This window comes from Papio anubis, chromosome 5, assembly GCF_008728515.1.
Source record: "Papio anubis isolate 15944 chromosome 5, Panubis1.0, whole genome shotgun sequence".
NCBI classification, from domain to species: domain Eukaryota; kingdom Metazoa; phylum Chordata; class Mammalia; order Primates; family Cercopithecidae; genus Papio; species Papio anubis.
In genome coordinates this window covers 118,183,515-118,202,391 of record NC_044980.1, presented here as the reverse complement: position 1 = coordinate 118,202,391, position 18,877 = coordinate 118,183,515, and the positions used below count along the sequence as shown (strand labels likewise).

The window sequence follows — 18,877 nt, the reverse complement described above, 5'->3', positions numbered from 1 at the left end:
AATACTCAAAATGGTCTCTTTTCTATATTATCCAACTTCTAGTGGAACATTAGGAAGTTACTAAAATTATGTATTATCTCTATTTTATAGATGACTAAACTAAAACAGAAACTTAATGACAGTAATAGATTTAGATTATAGGTCAATGAATGACTCATTTTGTGTACCTACCATTTTCCTCTCCGAATCCTCCAGGATTCTATAGCACACTATTATGAATAAGAGTAAAGATCTCTGGCTAAAATCTCTGTGGTTATATTGCCACGTATTACATATGGATTAATAAATCATTGTATGGCTGGCACATGAATTGTAAGAATTTATCAACCTAACCAGGTCAGTTTTGAGAGTGAACAGGGACGCTACTAATGATTATATCAGGACTTTATGGAATGACTCTAAATATAACTTTGTAGTGACTCTAAATAAACTGTTGACCAAAAAAAAAAAATTGTGTATATTTCTTTCTGTTTTGTTTTCCCAGAAGAGTGAGATTCCTTTTCTTATGCATATGTGAATTTTGCTTGTGTTTTGTTTTTGCCAGAGTAAGAGGTGTTTGAGGAACGTAATTTCACTCTTAACTAAGACAAGGCACTTGTTTCCTCTTTACTTCTCAATATCGCTGAAAGCATTATTCTGGTTAATCAGCCACATTCAATCAAATAATATGAAATATAATCATAGAGAAAACATTCCGTCTTCAGAGATTTTCCAGGATATAAATTTATGTATGTGTATGTATACACATTTTTTTTGTCCTTTTTTTTTTTTTTTTTTTTTTTTTGAGGTGACTTCTGACTCTGCAATCAGGCTGGAGTGCAGTAGCATGATCATAGTTCACTGCAGCCTTGAACTCTAGGACTCAAGTGATCCTCCCATCTCAGCCTCCCAAGTAGCTAAGACTACAGGTGTGTGCCACCACACCTCGTAAATTTGTTTTTTGTACAGATGGGGTCTTGCTTTTGGCCCATGCTGGTCTCAAACTCCTGGTCTCAAGAAATCCTCCTCCCCCAGCCTCCCAAAGTACTGAGATTACAGGCATGAGCTACCACACCTGGCTTTTTTTTTTCTCTCGAGCAAATAGATTGGGATAATGAAAATGACTACCGTTGAGCACTTTTTAAAGCATTCAAATGTTGCATAAATATTTTCAAATTTTCATTAAAACTTAATTTTGGAATGCTGAGAGTTACAATCTGAAACCAACAAATTCAGTGCTTACATTACCAGATTTTAATTTTTATTTCTCAATAACCTAAATAAGGAATTTTAATGCATTTATATTATTTCTAAAATGCTCGTTCTTATTTCTACTAGCTTCCCTTATTTTTCTCTTAGTCCGTTTTCCGTTTCTTATTATTTTGCTTCTTTAGTTTTTCCTTTCCTAATTATTGTTTGGTCACATTTTATTTGATTCTTGTTTTTTTGAAATAGATAATTCTAACTATATTTTTTTCTAGTTACTATCATATATTATTAATTTTAAAAGCTCTGGATAAATTTTCCTAACAACGTCAAAATCAATCAGTCACTTTATTAATCAGCTTTGCTTCATGACAAATAACCTCCAGACCTCAGTGGGTTACCATAAAAAGCTCATTTCTCTCTTAGGTTTTATGTCAATTTTAACAGGTTGACTGTGGCGCGCTCTCTCTCTCTCTCTATATATATATATACACATATACTCTCTCTCTCTCTCTCTCTCTCTCTCTATATATATATATATATATATATATATATACACTCATTCCAGAATCTAGGCTGCAGGAGCAAATCTGAAAAGGACATGCCATTCTTTTGCAACAGAAAAATACCAGACTAAGGCACTCAAGATTCTCAATACTTCTGATTGAATGTGGTATATTTCATGTTTACTCACTGCCCATTAGCCAAAGCAAGTCACATGGCCAAGCCCAATATCAAACGGGTTGGGACGTAAGCTCCCACTATAAGATGGTGCTTTATGTCACATGGCAACAGGGAGGGTAGAGAATAACTGAAAATGATGGCACCATGTACTATAGTAACTCTACCCTGTTGCTCTGACAAGATAAGATCAACATGTACTGATCTCATCTAAGTGTTAGAGATACTATAAGGTATAAAGCTATCCTCTTTTATGAAACTTAAACTCAGGTTGTGATATACCTATTTCACTACTCTTCTAGCTTTGTATTGAAATTATCCGGAATTTGCACTAAGTTTTTCCAAACATTGACTAACTCATTTGCATGCAGCAGCCTATTCTTATTTTATGAATTTGGTATCCTCTCAAATCTCTGGGGATATGAACATCTATTTTAAAATTTTCTTCTATGTCTGGTATCAACTTTACTTTGTAAGGTGAGAGAGTATCATTTTATATAGTTACGTATATCTTTATGATATGTTGACTTTTCTCATGTTCACAGTGATTGATCTATACCAAGGACTAAAGAAGGCTTCACCAGTTCAAGTAAATATCACTGTTCCCCAGGCAAGGTGTTTGGGTTCTGTTCAGAGGTCATCTGATTGCAGCAAATAATCAGTAGCAAATAACCAGTAAAGGGTCTGGTGGATGGAGCATATTTTCAGTTGATTTTCTTTTAAGGTACTTGGGATATTGTCTTTGGCATACAAGTGATTCTCATATATTACAAAAGGTGTTTAGGCCCCTCCTCTGTTTCTCTCCCTAAACTCGAAAGCCCGTTCTGTAAGTTCCCCATGGACAAGTTGTCACGTTATTTAAATAACTTATCTCCAAGCTTTATCCTGAAGTCAAACATCAGAGCCAGTCACATTAAGAGTGGGCTCTGGCAAAGAGACTTACAAACCTTTAAATAAATATCCAAAGATGGCCTCAGAGCACACTTCTGCTACCTCTGATCTTACGGGGACTCCTGATATAGCCCAGAGCAAGGGGAGATTCATGAGGTGAGTGAGGTTCTTGCCTCAGGCACAAAACTTAAGCTAAAACACACAGTAATCACCATAAATAATATTCTGCTGCAATTCTTTAAAAGATCCAAAAGTAATGCAAAATTCTGTAATAGACAAAATGTCAAAACTTTAAATAAAGATAAAATTGCTAATAGTACTGTGCCAAGCCACAGCAGAGCATGAAGCAAAACAAAGTCTTACTTTTGATTTTTCAAAATATTTTCAAGTTTTTTGGGGGTACGCTCTCAAATTTTATATTCAACGTTCAGCTCACCCCAGTCCTGGCTCTGGCTCCTGAGAAAACCTACCATTTCTCCTCCTGAGAAAACCTACCATTTGAGCAGTACTATATTATATTTGTACCATATGAGTAGTTCTTTAGCTTTGTTGGGTCAAGGGAAAAATCTCATCTGTCAGCTTTAGAGCTTTTACAACTTTCTCAGTCTAGTTGTCCACTGATGAAATATTTCATTTTTCTCTGCACTGATTATAGACTTATTATTATTTTTCACGTTTTTGTTTCAGTAGGATTTTGAGAGAGAAAAAAATTAACTTCTGCGTATACATGTGCTCAGTCAGCTATCTTGAAACAGAAGCCGGGAATAGACATAAAAGCAAGATAAAATAATGGTAAGATTAATTATTAAAATGTAAGGCATATTGGGGTACATAAAAGATATGGCATATGTAAAAAGATTCAGCATTATTTTTTAAGTGGCTATAATTCCATTTTCAAACATAATGGAACAATTTAAGGGAGGCATATTTTAGAGTTTAGAAATAAAAGGTTGAGTAAAACGGAAATAGATAAATTTGACCATCTAAATCCAGCCATAAAGAAATACACTAGAGACACAGGGAGAAAAACTACTCTGCTTCCATTTCCTCCAAAGACTCCCAAGTATTGTATAAGACATAGTTTCATTAGAAGAGAAACACATAACTAAGCAAATAGAGAACGTTTCAGAGGATTGCATTTAAAAACTTACTAAATTCAGGTTAAAAATACAGTTAAAGACATCCCAGGCTATTTTATGATGGAGACCAGACATTCCTAATCTGTTTAACTCTAGTGAAACCTTCCCCCTTCTGCCCTTGGAAGTTCATGTCAGGACATTAAATGACTAAATTACGTCTCAAACACTCAGGTGTTAAAATAAAAATATAATATTTACCCTTTGTTCATTGCTTACTATGTACCAGAAGGTGAGATATTATCTCATCTACTCTTCATGACACCAGAAAAAGTAGGAATGAAAACTTTCCCTGTTTTACAAATGAGAAGACTGAGGCTGGGGAAGTCAAGTTACTTGATCAAGATTATACATTTCATATTTGCTGAGCTGGGAGTCAAGCTCAGGCATCTGTGGCTTAAGCCTGTGCTTTCAAGCATCATCTTATAGTTGTAGAAGGGGTTTATTTCATCAGTATTGGTCATCAGGCTAATTCCACAATAAACATGGACAAATAAATAGAGAGCCCTAGTTGTCTCTTCCTCCAATAGTTTTATTTAAAATCTGTTTATTATGACTGTGCAACTGTTCTTTGTACTTCAGTTTCTCATTTGTAAAAAGAAACAATGCCTAAGATTTCTACCCATTCTACAGTTCTATGATTCTGTGATTATTATCAGCAGCAATTTGTCCTAAGTAAGATATAATTGCATAACCCAGTGACTTTAAAGGGCAAACTAAGAATAAGATGTAAATAGGCAGACTCAAAAGAAACCAAGGTAACACCCATAATTTCAATAAGCTTGTTTTATTCTCATTCTCTCCCTTTCACCTTAAATCACTTCTTACTTTTTAATTGCCCCAATCTTGCCTTTATTTTATCCTGTACTAACAGAAGTAATATGATTCCATTTGGCCTTGCTTTTCCTACCCAGCATTTCTCTACCTTTTAAAACCAAGATAATCTTTAGCTATCAAAACACCTCATGTTTCACCTTAGGAGATTCCATACATCTCCCGAGGGGAGCAGGTCAACTTCACTCATACAGTAAGAACCTCAGAGACAGCCTATTGAGTTCCCTTACCAGCTAAAAAAAAAAAAAAAAAAAAAAAAATTTAAATTAAAAAAATATCTGTTGAGCTTGGTACTCCAGAATTTGTTTTTACTAAAATTACAAGTTGTCAGGCACTTTAACTTAAAATTATGAAGTTCCATCTCAGAACCATCAGACTAAAATTTGTAAAATACTGGAGAGGATATCTAGAAACAAAGACTGTTAAGGAGGGGAGTGTAAAGTGATACAACTACTTTAGTGAACAGTTTACCAAAATATCAAAAAGTTTAAGATGTGCATGACCTAGGACCCAGCAATTTCACCATCAGTCATGTGCATTCAGATACATTCTAAAAGTGCTCATTGCAGCATCCCATTAGTACTAAAAAACTATAAGTAAATGTTCATCAACAGGAGAGCAGATATATGTATTATGATAGATGCAGAGGGTGGAATTCTATTATTTTAGTCCATTTCGTGCTGCCATATCAGAATATCACAGACTGGAGAATTTGTAATGAATAGAAATTTATTTTCACAGTTCTGGAGGCTGGGAAGTTCAAGAGCAAACAGTTGCATTTGTGAGAGCCCTCCTGTTGCATCATCACTGGTGGAAGTCAGAAGGGCAAAAAGAGGGCAAAAGAGAAAGCAGAGGCTGAATTCATCTTTTTACAACAAACACATTTCCTTGACAACAGCATTAATCCATTTGTGAGGGTAGAGACCTCTTGACCTAAACACCTCTTAAAGGCCTCACCTAACACCTCCACATTGGGGATCAAGTTTTCAACACATGAATTTTGGGGGACACATTCAAATCATAGCAGCTATTCATCAATCAATATGAATGAGCCAGAGCTATATGCAACAGCATGAATAAATCTAAAACATAATAATGAGGGCAATGAAAACAAGCTGCAGGGTGGTGCATACTGTATGAAGCCATTTGCATAGTTTAGAAACACATAAAGCCTGAGAATATTTTGTTTTTAGATATATAATTTAAAAACTTATAAAAAGGGCTTGGAGGATAATAAATAAGACTGAGAAAACTACCTCTTTGAAAGAAGTGATTGGATTCATGCACAGAGGGTTTCAATTATGTCTGTTTTCCTTAATTCTTAAGTGGACAATATATACATGGTTATTTGTTATATTATTTTTGTACTTTTTGCATCAGTTTATTTTATAATAAAAATAGATATATTTCTGTTTTCTAAATGTAAAATTATGAGATTCAATGTTTTTTCAAATTATACATATTTTTATCCCTAGACTCTAATGATATGTCCCCACTGAGAATGAAAATCCGCTTTGTCAATCCACACTTACTATTGACTTAATTATCCAACAGCATTTTAAGTGCCAACTATGGGCTTAAACAAGTGCTGAATTATGTTGTTGACCACTGTGTTCACTCCCACCTCTAGGAGAGCCCAAACTTGTTGAGAAATAGTAAAGGCTAGGAGAGGCAGCATTTTAATTAGCTTCTGGCTAGATTTTACAAACCTCAACAAATTTATGCTATGCTCAGGGCTGCTACTGAATGCAATGACACTGGCTTACTCAAAATAATAGCCGGACACGGTGGCTCATGCCTGTAATCCCAGCACTTTGGGAGGCTGAGGCGGGTGAATCACCTAAGGTCAGGAGTTCGAGACCAGTCTGACCAATATGGTGAAACCCCACCTCTACTAAAAATACAAAAATTAGCTGGGCATGGTGGCATGCACCTGTAGTCCCAGTTACTCTGGAGGCTGAGACAGGAGAACTGCTTGAACCCAGGAGGCAGAGGTTGCAGTGAGCCGAGGTCACACAACTGCACTCCAACCTGGGCAACAGAGTGAGAGTCCGTCTCAAAAAAATAATAATAATAATAAATAAAAAATAAACAAGGAAAAAAAATCCAAAATAATAATAATAAAGAAAACCTCTGGTCAGCAGCCCAGACCCCAGAACTCTCAAGCATGGAGGATTGAGATAACCATTTTTTATATCCAAACTGCTTTCCAAGCTGTCACGCAAGGTGAAACTAAACAAGCAATGTATGGCCTGACTTTAATTACTCTTTACTTCATTTGCTTGTGAGTTTTGTCAGTAAAAGATCTTTAGTTAAGGTTTGATTTCCATTGCCAAGGTAACAGGAACCATTTTCTAGATGGTTTGGCATCCACTGAGACTCTGAATTCCATTTCCTCAGACCACTACACTAGCCTTGACCCTCTTGCTCTTGTGGTTAACTAATGTCTATCATCCCACATTTCTGCAAATATTCTCTGCTCAAGAATTCACTGTTGCCTTTTTTCCCTCTTGAACTTATTAATTTAACTCCACTAATCAGTCTCTCCTAGCAAAACCTCAATACATTTCCCCACCCTGCCCTACTCCACCTTAGCCACACATTCCATTACCACATCCTGAATTCTTATCTTCAAATGAGTCACCCCTTCATTAGCTTAGCTCATTTTACCTCCTTCTCTCAGGTACTACCTTGTTCAACCACACTTAGCAAGAGCTCCAATTCATCATCTACACCACCACTCTTTCACTGTTGCTCATGCTATTGTTCTTCCTTCTCTTTCCTGGGTGAGATTCTAAGATTCAACATTGAAATTCTTTCTTTGCAAAATACCCTTAATCCCCTGTCCGCTCGCCTTTCATTGCATTCATTTAGCAAGCAGTGACTTCAGTTAAACCCAGACATTCTCTATGCTTTCTCCAAGCAACTAAATATTGCTGGGGGGAAAAAATCACAGAATTGGTTGACTGAAATTGCTTTAAATACAACACACAAACCTCAAAACAGAATTCAACACTAACCTTGTCCTATTATATTTTTATACTTAGTATTCTTTCTCATTCTCTATGGTGACTATTTCTTGTTTTTTCCTCTACAGTTCTTAAGCATATAATCCCTTCCACCTCCCCTTCAAATTACTCGAAATTTACAATCTTGCCTCATACAAAAGGAAATGGATAAAAATAAAATTTTCTAATAATGTAGCAGACATATCTACCAATTTAGGTATATCCATACCCATATGCTCTATCTTCTCTCCTGTTAAACAGATAGACAGATCCCTGTCTCTATTAACACCCAATGTATCCAATTATGCTGTATATCACTTCCTAGTTTGTCTTCTCAAGGACTTTACTCTTGTGATCCATTAGTTATCTATTGCTGCATAACAGATTATTCTGCAATACCACTGCTCAAAACAACAAACATTTACTATCTCCAGTATCTAAGGGTCAAGAATCTAAGAGTGGCTTAATTGGAATGAATCTGGTTGAGATCTCTCACAAGTTTGCAGCCAAGCTATCAGCTAGGACTTCCATCGTAGCACTGATGGGCTGGGACGGAGGATCCACTTCCAAGCTCATGCACGTGACCATTGGTCAGTTTCTCACTGGAGGTCTCCATTCTCAATTCTCCACCACTTAAGCCTCCCCATAGGGTTGCTCAAAAGATAGCAGCTTGTTTTCCCCAGAACAAACAATGAGAGAGAGAGAGACCAAGTGGGAGCTGTATTCTATTATAACCCAATTTTGGAGGCTCCTACCCCATCACTTCTGTTGTATAGTCTTAGTCACACAAACTAACCCTGATGGATCTGGAAGAGGTCCACACAAGGTTGTGAATGCCAAGAGATGGGATCCTTGGGAGTGAGTCATCTTGGAGGATGGCTACCACATGCAGCTACCTCTGTGTAACCTAAATTATAAATTTCTCCCTTTCTATTGGAGCATTGCTAGCAGCGTACAAAGTTAGACTCCTAACAGAAAAGAAAACTCCAATGGCCTCACATTCACCTCCATCTGCCACCTACTCTATTTGGCAAATCTCAGTGCCAAACTGTTCACAGAACTTGTGAACACCCACCGTCACCATGCTATAGCACTTATCATCATTTTCCATTCTCTTCCTCTGTTTTCTGGCCATAACACCCCTCTAAAATCATTCTTGTCTATCAGTAGTGATTTTATGTTGCCTATTCTAGTAGACCATTATCTGCCTTCATCTTACTGTAGCTGCTAGTATCACTCAAAAATATTCTCTTTTTTTGCATGCAGAGAGGAATTTAGGTTTTATGGAACTTGAAGCTTACACAGTTTTGGATCCTCATTTAAAAAGGAGTCTAATTATAATTAGAAATGAAAGTAAATATTTATTTAGGATGAAAAATAAATTATAAAATATTGCCAATATTGAAAGCTCAAAAATACCACCAATATCAAAAAAGGACAGAATACAACTCCTACAGAATTTTGTTCTCTTACAGTTTTGACTACATAATTTTTATTGCCTCTTAATATAACAATGATCTTGATATACTGTTTTCTATAACGACAGTAGAAAGATATCCAACTTCTCCCCTAAAATGGTTGACCAAAAATCCTTTTTATTTTTACATTAGGAAATTTACTCTCAGCTTCACAACTTGTTAGAATTGTCAAATTTGGGGACATTTTTTCAGGTTTATTTCATATATGAGATACAAGGTTTTGATGAATTTTCCACCGACCAACGTTGGCTCCATATATTTCACACTTTATTTCTCCTCCACTCCAATTCTTCCCACTGTAGTCCAGCTGCTGAGTGCGTTGGTACAGCAGGCACCAGGACATTCCTGGAGGCCATTCCTATGCTGGGATGGCAGCAATAACTCAATTATACAGGAAAGGGGTTGTGAGCTACATAAACTTATCCAACTAAATGTATAAATTAATACACAAATATGCTATATTCCAATAAACACATGCATGCAATATCTGCATATAAGGTTTTTATTGCTGTGTAACAAATGACCACAAACTTATCAGGTTAAATTGGCATACAATTATAATCTCAAGGTTTCCATGGGTCAGGAAACTGGGCACAACTTAGCTGGGTCCTCCTCTGCTTAGGGTCTCAAAAGGCTGCACTCAAAATGTCATCCAGGATGGGGTTCTCATCAGAGGCTCACCTGGGGGAAAAGCCTACTTCCAAGAACCCTCAGATTGTGGGCAGAATTTATTTCCTTGCAGTAAGATTCATGGCAGCCTGCCTGCCTCTTCAAAGATAGTCATGTAAGGGCTCTAGCAAGACAAATGTTACATTCTTGAGGAATCACATACACGTAATCACTTTCATTTCATTGCACTTTTTTGCAATCCATTGGTTAGAAGCAAGTCACATGTCCTGCCCATATGAAGGGGAGGGAATTACACAAAGGCATGAACACCAGGAGGTAATGATCATGGGGCTGCTTTCAAGTCTGTCCACCACCGTCTCTTCAAGAATAAATATAGAAAAAATATAAAGCGATACATGTCCATTAAAAAATCATTTTAATGAGTTCCAAATGATTTGCATGTATCAGTAAGTTTCAATGGTTCCATGAGGTAGTGTATGTCTGCTTTCTACACAGGCAAATGAGAATTTCAACTTTTTCAGATTCCCAAGCCAGCTAATTGAGCTAGAACTTGGATTTCTCAAACTTCATCTTCCAGTTTATTGCTTCATATTAGGTTCCTCTAGAAATACAAAAGAACAAAAGTTGAAACTTTTGTTCCTGGAGATAGTTTTTAAGTACAGGAACTACTGAATACATATCTTTAAGCATAAGCTAATTATTGAGAATTAACTAGTCCTCTAGTTACCACTTGTTACCATTAAAATACATTTTCATCTTGATATTTCTTGATGTCTCACTGAGTCTTCAGATTTATAAACCCAAAGATTATGTGGAATTTGTTCCATTTTTCTTTTACAGGTACTTGAGGCTGCTTTTCTCACTTAGTACTCATCTCAGTTTTCTAAAGACCCATCTAAAGATGTTCATCTTTAATTCATCTGAGAAAAGGAGCAAGAATACTTCATGACCATAAGAGTAAGTTTATATTGGCACTAGTGGTTAAGCTATAACTTTGCTAATTCCAATGGCCCTGTGTATTTTTTCTTCGCTATTATTCTTCACTAGGAATCAAAATATAAGCATTCTTTGTTATTATAGGCTTTATCCTCTACACAGATATGCCCTTGGATTAAAAGACCATGTTCTTAAAGCAGAGAAAATACAGATGTTTCCACTTGCCCATTTACATCACTCCACACAGCAATGATATTAGCCTTTAGTAGTATATGCCACATTAGCAGTCTGAGTGTTTTTGAATCAAAGCCGAAATTTGTAGTGCCTCTAATGTGTAATGAAGTTGCACATTTTTACCATGCATTCACTCAAGCATATGGGTTTTATAATTGAACTCAAGAGATTGTATTTTGGATTCACTTCTGCTCTAATAAAAATGTACACATACCAATGCTTCTGTCCCCATTTGGAGACACAATTTGATACAGTTTGGTCATCTGTTATAGAGTATAGATAGGCTTTCATTCTTCTGTTGAAAAAATGAAGCCATGATGACTTAATTATGTAAAATAGCATTACTAAATAGCAAACAGTTTATATTATATCTGCATATGGGCATTCTAAAAGAAATTACATGATGATATGAATTACTAGTGCCCAGAACAAATATCATTGGAATGAATATGCTTGTTTTTGAGGAGACATGGAATTTAAAAGCATTGGCTTACTTCTAATGTTATTGTTCTTAATCAACCAAGCTTTCAAATAAATGTTCACATTTCTATGACGGTTTAGATTGTGGATTTTAGGAATGCTCAGATTATACTCAAAAGCAAGTATTTCCAGATATTGCTCAAAAGGTTACTTTTGAAATATGTTTTTTTAATTGCACTTGAATGTGGTTAAATCACATCTACCACAAAAGAAGTAGTCAGAAAATTCATTTAATCGTTTTAGAGTGCTTTTAAAAGATTTAAATTAAAGTTAGATGTTTGGATAAGTTCATACTTAATGGTTGTCATCTATGTACAGCGTAGTTTCAGGGATTATACTAATGTAAGTTAAACTTACTTTTTTTGCATTTACTCCTTTGTCCTAATGTGGAGATGTTTATGTACATTTTTCTCACTTCAAATCATGCCATTGAGGTACTGTAATAATATTTTTCTAATCAATTAAAAGAAATGAATGCTAAAATGATCAAAACTCTCAAATGAACATTTTTAACTTAAAATTATATCCTAGAAAGTTGGTTTTAGGACATTATGATAATTCACTAGGAAATGAATACTGTATATATTTGTTCTTTCAAGATGAGAACATAATAATCACTAAAATTTATTGGGCATTTTCTTCTCTAAGTATTCATTTCAATGAGTTAACTTACTTCTTTGTTAACTTACATCATCACAGTCACTTTATAAGAGAAGTGCCATTATTTTTCTAAGTTTGCAAAAGAGAAAACTGAGACACAGAGAAGCTAAATGACTAGTAAGAGATAAAGTTGAGGTTCCAGCATAAGAAGTCTGGCTCTCCATGACTAACCCATGCCATCTTGAAAAAGTCAGCATAGCCTTGGTACAGTCTTCTAATGACAACTTAATCATTGTCTTCTCAAGAAAATATTTCTTTGAATAATACAAAATTCATATTTTGTCTTATCTGTTATTGAATTACATAAAAATGTATAATAAACATCTGAAGTCTATTCTGTTTTTATAAAGTAATATTCCTGCATAAATGCAAAATTATTATATTGGTTCTTTTGCTTTAATACCATTCTCTCATGGCACCATCAGTGTTGAAAATCTGTTTCCTCCATGTTCAATTCCACTTTCCTGTCCCATACAAACCAAGTAATGATAGCAGCTATCCTTTAATTGTTCAGCCAACTATTTTGCTCAATTATATTTATTAAAATAACCAAATTGATTTTCTGTCTATAAGAAAAGGCATTTTGAAATCTATATGCTTCTCGGTCAAAGGTTGTGTCAATAAAATACTCAGTAAAGTGGAGATTTGGAAATCATCCAATTAATTTGATCAATAGAGAGGCAAACTCAATATGTTAAATCCTAAAGGATTTTTCCTCTTCTGAATTACTGTCTGCAGACTGCATTGATACAATTAGCCAGACAATCACCACATCTCATTGCTACTTGTGCTCCATGGTTTACTCCTCAGTGTGATGAGCCATTGGTAGACATGACAGGTTTTCTCAAATTGTGACCCTTTCTCTACCACTAGTGATCAGTGGAGAAGTAAAGCAATTTCAAAAAAATGTGTGCTTTAACTGAATCATAGCTAATTAATAAACAATTTTACTTTGACTATAAGAATATGCCACGTAATATGAATGTTTTAGGTCATGTTTATAATCACATACAATTTTGACTTTAGTATTTCCAAATGCAGAGATTTACATGTTAATTTTTGGAAACATCTCTTTTACCCATTTTAAAACTTTACCTTAAAATTTCAGTAGAAATTTAAAGAAATAAATGGTAAATCAATGTAAAATGTTGACCTGATTTTACAGCTACAACAGTAACCAGAAATTGCTCCATTCCATTCTTAAGGGTTTTGAAATAGTAACCATATTCAAGAAGTCTCTCTGTGTCTCTTGTTTCTTCTGTTTCTTCACCATATCCTGGTATCGTAAGATCATGTTTTGTGCTGTGAGCAAGTACAAATGATTATGTAATGAAGAATCTACTATTATTCTATTAATAACTACATTTTCATAGGTCAAAATAATGTTTTTCATTCAAACCAAAAAAAGGTCAATCACTTGGCTTATGCCGCAAGCTGTTATTACATTTAGTGTCAGGGTATTAATGCATCATTTTGGACACTTTGGGACTCAAACAGAAAATCAGTTAAAAGGAGGTTAATCACCTGCTTTTTTGAATGTGCAAATTTATGAAAAATACTAAATGGCATGGAATCACCACACCCAAAACGGTCTACAAATAAGAAGCAAAAGAGTGAAGGAAGAGCTTTTTTGCATGAATCAGTGACAAGGTGTGATTATTTTACACATTAAACTGATTTGTAACTGTTGAAACAATTGACCCATTCTCAGAAAATGAGAGTACCTAGCAAACATAAGGAAATCCAATATGAACTTTCTGGACCTATTAATGTGCTGACTAGCTTTGGATGTTTTCCTAATTACTTCTTAATGTTTTGCACAAGTCATCAAAACCTGCTAATACATCTGTCGAGTGGGTGATTGGCTATGTATATATGCAAATATATCTTTTGAAGATATAGATAAAACACACAAATATGGATTCTATGACAGTATGCAACCTTTAATACCACACTATTTACTTTTGTAAAACTACTGGAATTTGTGCAGTATACAGAATTGTTTTTTAACATTTCAGTCCAACTTTTGGGCTGTTTTCTGTTTTTACATTTCTGCTTTGTGCTAGAATTATGTCCAAAATACCATGTGAATTTTTCCATCTGTCCTCTTTTAAATTTAAAAGCAGTTTTCCTTAATGGTATTTAGACCCCATTAAGTCACACAGGTATCTTATTTTCTTATTTTTAAAGTGCCTGCCTCATAAATATACATAAGCCAAAGTTTAATTGGTCTGGCTGGTAGGTACTACCAAAAAGATTTTTTTGAACCATTATCTAAAAAAGGAACAAGCATTTTTTATGTTGTCTTATTCTAAGATTTAACTTAGACATTCATAAAAATTTAACTAAGATATTCATAAAAAATACTTTTGAATAACAAATATTTTCCATTTTAACTTTTGGCCTGGTTATAGTGCAGAAGAAAATCAAAGGCTATCTGGAATCATTAAAATTTAGGGAGGGAAGAAAAAAAGGTTTTTGTAATTATTTGAATTGTTTTTACATTAAAAAAAATGAAATAAAAGTGTTTGAGTATTCAAAATGTTACCCAAAATACTGAACCAAGGAAAAATTACAATAGATAATTAGATTTAGGATTCAATTTAAACATATCAGATTTACTACTAATACGCATTGAAATAGGAACTGTAGTTAAATAGGTCAAAGACAAGGCAGAAAAGCAAAAACCACACTAGGTATTACTGATAGAGGATGTTTAATAGGGATAATTAGTAATATGAGTATTGGAATTCTGAAAAAGCAAACAGGGAGAGGTGACAAGAGATCGAACATATAGGAAGCTGTCAGCAACTTTTAGGCTGGGGAAATGAAATGGAAGTTGTAATGTTATCAGAAAGCAGAAGATTAAAGGGGAAGCCCCTATAGGATTGGTGCTTGACACTCTGAGAGTGGACTCATGGCTACTTCTGAGGAAAATGCCAGCAGCGGGGATGGGGATCTCTAAGAGATACCTCCCCATGGATGCTTGGTCTGCAACATATTAGGGCACAGCTGGTGTTCAGAAGGCAGAGAGTGGGATGGTTGGAGGAGCAAATGGTACATCAGCCACTGAGCAGGCATAGCATAGCTGGTGCTCAGATCACTGAAAGGCATGGACCAGATCATGATGGGAGCACCAGGTGAAATAGGAAATGAGAGCCTTCACTGTCTTTTGCTTCTGGAAACCCAGGTGGAAAATGACCTTCCAATTCCTCATGGCCACAAACAGGGAGCCAACTAAACTCATATAGGGTCTAAAAAATGTATTTTACATCACAGCACAAAATATAAAATGATGGGCTTTAGCAGAGAAACAATAGATAAATAACAAGCACTTTGGGTAAATCCAAAGAGGAATCTGACTGGTCTCTTGCCTTCAAGGAGTAGATTCTCAAAATATATCAGGTTGTAACATGTGTGGGAACAGTCCAGACAAACGTGAAAAGAACAATGCTAAGGATTTCTGCTACTTGATAGCAAATTATATTTAAAAACTACAGTTAAAATAGTACAATAAAAGCATACTGACAGACCACTAGTCATGGAATAAGTCCAGAAACACACACACACACACACACACACGCACAGATATACAGATTTAGCTTAAGATTAAAATGGCATTTTAAATGAATTTGATAAATGGGTTAACAATTCAAAAAATCTTTTTGGGACAATTGGTTCTTCACTGAAGGGAAAAACAAAATAGATCCTTACAACACACTGCAAACACACATACAAAATTCTTGATGGATTTCTGACGTAAATATAAAATAAGAATTTTTTAAAGTAAGCAAAAGTGAATACACGTATAATCTTTGGATCAAAAAGGTCTTATTAAACAAGAAATAAAATCTAAGTATAAAAGAAAAAATGGATACATTTGACTACATTGCAATAAGCAAAAAAAAAAAAAAAAAAAAAAAATTGTCAGGACACTATAGCAAACTGCTTTAGAAGCCAGAAGCAGGAGTCAGTGACTCTGCTTAGAATCTTGGCTGAGACTTTATCCCTTTGAGGCTCCCTTTTCACATATAATAGGGCTTTAATAGCATCTACTTCAAAGGCTCATTCTGATGATTAAATAAAATAATCCATGTGAAGTGCTTAGCACATTGCCTGATACATGGTAAGCAATTAGCGATAACTAAACAACTTCCATTTTCCTATTGAGCTACTAAAATTAATTTTGAAGATAAATTGCTATAAAAGTTATTATGTTTCATTTTCTTTTAGATTTCTTAAACTTATTTTGCATACACTATTTGGGGACTAATCCAAGAAGGCACTCTTTTTACATGTGTAGTAGAATTTCATCTTTATATTTTGATCAACTCGAAATCAAACATCATATTGTTAACCCTAACACCATAGTTGTATTGAATTGTCTCTGTGACTTTACACTTTGTGATTTAAAAAATAATTTCTGGAAATAAATATACAAAGTATTCTGATTTCTGACTATTTCGTAAAAATACTTTATTTTATTAAATACAGAATGGACTCTCACTCAAAATGCTGGTCACTGCACAGAAGCAAAGATTGGAATCATTTTCAGAGAAGAATTTCAAAGTGTCCTAAATATGTGAGCAGAGTGAAATGAACTTTTTTATGAGAAAGATATTAATTGCTGAATGAAAATAAAGAAAGAACTATAACAAAACCAATATTTATTGTGCACTTTGTATGTATAGGTTAGACATTTCTGAATGCTTGGTATATTAACTTTATTAACTTGTTAAATCCTCCCAACACTATGAAATGGATGTTACTATTATTTTCACTTTATAGATGAGGAACCTGTGGCATGAAGAAGTTAAGTAACTTGAAGGAGGCATAAGCAAGAAGGTAGTGGAGGCCAGAATTTTTTTTTTTTTTTTTTTTTGAGATGGGGGTATCACTCTATCACTCAGGCTAGAGTGTATGGCATGATCGTGGTTCACTGCAGCCTCAGTCTCCCTGGCTCAAGCAATTCTCACACCTCAGCCTCCCAAGTAGCTGAGACTACAGGCACACATCACCACACCTGGATAATTTTTCCATTTTTGTAGAAGCTAGAATTTAACAAAGGCAGTTTAACTCCACAAACAGCGACTTTTACTTATGACGCAATATTAGTAATTTTTGAGTCTGTTGTTGTTGTTTCTTTTTTGTAGTTATTGTTAAGGTAGAACTACCTGCAGTGTTGCCCCAGAAGTAAATTGTTCCTCTTTGATGTGTCATTTTGAGAAAATATCAGTGATAACCTAAACACTACTTAACCAAATGTCTATAATACTACTACTGAGAATTTATATCTTACTATATCAAACTTGTGTCATCCACAAATCTCCTAATGAACTATAAATAATATCTCCAGAAAAGGTGATGGAGTAAGTCATATCAACTTTTGTCTACCAATTTTGAACAAATAGAAGCCAAAGTTGGAGGAGGTAAATAAGGAGTGAATAAATTCACAAATGAAAGAGTACTTGCCTGCTATAAATGGACTTTACCAATAGCACAGTTTGTTCAATAGTCTCCATAATATGGGCAAGTGTAAGATGCCATGGTGACAGCTAAACCTATCTTTGTGATGACACAGGAAATTGGCTACTCAGATACTGCCTTAAATTCTTCAACCGTGACTTACTGACCCTGTAAAGTACAAACCTTTGTGGTTAGTTCCTTGCATGAACTTATACTCCCATACAAAAAGATCACAGTCCCATCTTTAACTATTGTCTTCATCTGTTTGTGCTACTACAACAAGAGACTCGAGACTGGGTAATCTATTTTTTAAAAAATAGAAGTTTGTTTCTCACAGATCTAGAGGCAGAGAGGTGCAAGATAAAGGTGTCAGCGGGTTCAGTGTCTGGTGAAGTTCTGTTCTTTACAGATGGTGCCAAGTAGGTGTCCTCCCATAGCAGAAGGGATTTAAAGAAATGGCAAACTCCTTCCATCAAACCCATTTAGAAGACCATCTAATCCCGTTCATGAGAGCAAAACCTATATGACCCAATCACCTCCTAAAGGCCACACCTCCTGGTACTGTTACACTGGGGATTAAGCTCAAACATGAATTTTAAAGGGGATAAAAACATTCCAACCATAGTACTCTTCCCCTGGATCCCCAAATTAGTTAAATTAATTTATTAATTGGATGAATTAATCCAAAATTAATTAATGAGTCCAAAGTCTCATCTGTACACCATCTAAGTCAGCTATGGGTGAGACTCAAAGCTTTGTGTCATTTACCATGAGGCAAATTGCTATCTAGCTGAGAGCCTGTTAAATCAAGCAAGTTGTGTGCTTCCAAAATACAATAGAGGGACAGGCACAGGATAGCCATTCTCATTCCAAAAAGGAGAAATTGGAAAAAGAAAGCAATAATAGATCCCTATAAAGTTCAAAACTCAACAGGACAAACTTAAATCTCAAAGTCTGAGGATAATCTTTTTTAACTTCATGTCCCATCTTCTGGGTTGGACACCCACATCCCTAGGGGGTCCCATCCCCGGGACTTTGCTGGGAACAGCACATGCCACAGCTCATACTGGTTGGAGTCTTGCACCTTCAGCTCTCCCAGGCTGGAGTTGCTGATTGGTGGGTCTACAGTTCTGAAGTCTTGGGAGAGGCCCTTCCCCCACAGCTTCACTAAGCATTGCCCTACTAATGGCTCTCTGTGGCATCTTTGGAATCTAGGTGAAGGTAGCCAGGCATGCACAGCTTTTGCACTCTGTGAGCA

General features: G+C 35.3%; 1 long non-coding RNA gene across 1 annotated transcript; it reads left to right on the top strand.

The window, feature by feature from the left end:
- Positions 1–996: 996 nt before the first annotated feature.
- Positions 997–16,849, top strand: LOC103885381. The gene is made up of 3 exons (XR_002522717.2): positions 997–3,549; positions 10,684–10,800; positions 16,648–16,849. It is a non-coding gene; the product is annotated as an uncharacterized LOC103885381 (long non-coding RNA).
- Positions 16,850–18,877: the final 2,028 nt, after the last annotated feature.